This window comes from Lactuca saligna, chromosome 8 (assembly GCF_052625555.1).
Source record: "Lactuca saligna cultivar CGN05327 chromosome 8, ASM5262555v1, whole genome shotgun sequence".
NCBI lineage: Eukaryota > Viridiplantae > Streptophyta > Magnoliopsida > Asterales > Asteraceae > Lactuca > Lactuca saligna.
In genome coordinates, this window is record NC_136424.1 from 96,921,195 (window position 1) to 96,924,392 (window position 3,198).

The following is a 3,198-nucleotide window of genomic DNA, read 5'->3' on the forward strand; positions in this document are numbered from 1 at the left end:
AATTAAGCATTTATTGTCCCCTTTCCTTATCTATAGAAATCAGAATCACGATTCACACTTCTGTCTTCGTCGTTTATCACACTTACACTCGTTGTTGTCGTTTCAAAATTAACCAATTTTCTTAACTATTTGCAAATTCGAAATCACTTCTGTCGATCATTCTTTTGTTTTCAGACTTTTTAAAAATCGACCATTTCAATTGTCTGTAAGGATTCACAAATTCTACTTTATCTAGTCATGAAAAATTAGACGCCAACTCAAGAAACTCAAGTAAGAAATTAATTTTCATTATGTTAATCTATTATGTAAATGTTATTATTTCAATATATTATTGTGTTATGTTAGTCTTTGAATGTTATATGTTGGTCTATAAAACTGCATTATTAATCTATTATTCGGGTTAGAGAATCTTAATACGGTTTATTTGATTTTTTCGGTTATATTAGGTCTTTAATCATCATATACATGTAATTCCGGTAATGACCGAACTGAACCGAACCGATTAATACTTGAACTGAACCAAACCCGTATTGGTTAATCATTTCGGTTTCCGGATCATGCAATTACCGTTATTTGGTTTTCACGTTATTCGGTTTCGGGTCGGTTCGGTCCGTTTGCGACCCGAATAGCATCCCTAGTTTGAAGGTTCGGTGGTGGCAAAAGAAGAATGATAAGAGAGGGAGAGAGATGGAGTTACCTGTACTTGGTGGTGGTCTCTTTCTATTTTTGGAAACTGGCTGCGAAATTAGTCAATGGAGCATGCTATTTTTTTTTCTATTTGCAGAAAAAAAAACTTAATATGCATTACTTGTTTTGTCGTTCGCATTTTCTATAATCAATAACCATTATAATATGTTAATAAAGTTAAAAGTCGATGATGACATTTGTGACAAATGAATGTGATAGAATTATGAATGGGTGTTAATTAATTTAAGAACCATATGGATTTATATAAAAGTTATACTTTTTATATAATCAATTTTTGCATCCGCCAGCTAGACACACCAAGTTTACAAATGTCCTCGTAGGCATCAAGAGTACTATAAAAGAAAGCCATTCCTATCAACCAATTCACAAATACAACCACAATGGCATTTTCTCAAACACTTACCACTCTCTTCATCTTTTCTCTTTTAAGCTTCTCTTACGCCGCTTCAGGTCCTCCCAAACTGCCAAAACCAAAAGTAATGCACTTTTCGATTAGAAAAAACGAAACAACTCTCCAGTACTACGTCTCATATGATTCTGGATACCCTGATTCACCTACCATAATCGATGCATTGATTGATCTTGGAGCACCATCTGTTTGGTTTGACTGTACAAGCTATATCTCGTCTTCATATAAGCGAGCATCATGTGGTTCAAACAGATGTAAGAAGGCGAAGGGGCTATCATGTATAGGATGCAACTCGACTCCTAAACCAGGATGCTCCAACAACACCTGTGGAGTCTTCGTATACAACCCTGCTCGAGATTACTCATCGGTTCAAGAACTTGGTGAAGATACAATGAGGGTATATGCCATAGAAGGTGCGTATGTTTGGTTTGATTACGAGGTACCCAAATTCCAATTCGCTTGTGCAGATTCTGTAACCGCAGAGCGCTTACCTGGTGACCATACTAAAGGATTGGTTGGCTTCGCAAGAACCGAAATCTCATTGCCATCACAAATTTCATCTGCTTTCAAGTTAGCTAAAAAGTTTGCTCTCTGTTTACCTTCATCAAATGCTCTTGGATTAGGAGATATATTCATTGGTGGAGGTCCATATTACATGCTTCCTAGTATCGAAGATCAATCTCTGTCACTAGTATCCACCCCGCTTGTTGTCAATCCAACTGGCACTCCCCGTTTTCAATCTGACGGACAACTTTCCAACCAGTATTTCATCAATCTCAAAAGCATTGAAATCAGCGGTAAACATGTCGCTTTTAGTCCAGCTCTGCTATCTTTTGATAAAAATGGTGTTGGGGGAACAAAGATTAGTACTACAGTACCTTATACGATTTTGCACTCTTCCATTTATAAAAGCCTTGTTAAAGATTTCATCAAGGAAGCATCATTGAATAAAATCAAAAGGGTACAATCTGTCGCACCTTTTGGGGCGTGCTTTGACTCAAAGACTGTTGCCAATACGATAACTGGACCAGCAGTTCCAAATATCGACCTGGTTTTGGAAGGGAGTACTGTACGGATGAGATTGTATGGTGCAAACTCAATGGTGGAAGCGAAGAAGAATGTAATATGTCTTGCATTTATTGATGGAGGAGTTCAGCCAACAACGTCTATTGTGTTAGGTGGGCATCAGTTAGAGAATTATATTCTAGAGTTCGATCTAACTGCATCAAAGCTGGGACTTTCGTCGTCTCTACTGCTCCAGAACACGAGCTGTTCTCAAAGCCGGGTATATTAATTAATTCCCTGTGTAACTTGAGATTTGTTTTTGTTTTGTTCCCCATTTCTGTTTCCCTTGTAATGTTTTGAAGCTAAAGATCGGCCTGGTCTTAATTTCAGTTCGATATTGTATGATCTGCTTTCTTTTATATTCCAAGAATCACGTTTTGGTGGAAGATGTTGTCTATTCATTTATGGAAGAACATGGGAAATGTAGCAAAAAGTGAAAGGAGAATCTTTCGCATAAAGAAAACCGGATCATATTTTTCCATATCCACTTTGACAAAAAAAATTTAATAAAAAATTGAATTATACATTTCCATTTCCACTTGACAGATAAAAAAAATATATAAAATATCGTTTTAGATACGCCTGACAATCGTATCATGTTCAGATTGTCGTGTCACGGGTTGACGGGTTTGTAGGTCAAAATATGTTTGTAACATCCTGTTTATTTATTAAATAAATAAATTTATGAAGATATAGTAGCCCTAAAATCAATAATTTTGTAGTAGGGTGTTGGTTACGATGAGCTATTTGTCATAATTTGGAAGTTGAGGGTTAAAAGTGTAAGCTCTGGACACCGTTTATAATTATTTATGAAGGCAGGGACTCCGTGGTAATTATTTGGAATTAATTTAAAACAAAATGATGTGGAAAGGCTGAATATGTCATAACTAAGATATTGGGTGCTGTCTGGTAAATTTTGTACCTAAGATGTAAAGGATTTAATGAAGAAGATTTCCAAAGTTAGGGTAGAAAGGGTAAAATTAGGATTACATTTGATAAGATCTTATGGGGAGGGA

General features: G+C 36.0%; 1 pseudogene; it reads left to right on the top strand.

Moving 5' to 3' along the window:
• Positions 1–1,088: 1,088 nt before the first annotated feature.
• Positions 1,089–2,568, top strand: LOC145011617 (putative aspartic proteinase GIP2 pseudogene; annotated as a pseudogene).
• The last annotated feature ends 630 nt before the right edge of the window (positions 2,569–3,198 follow it).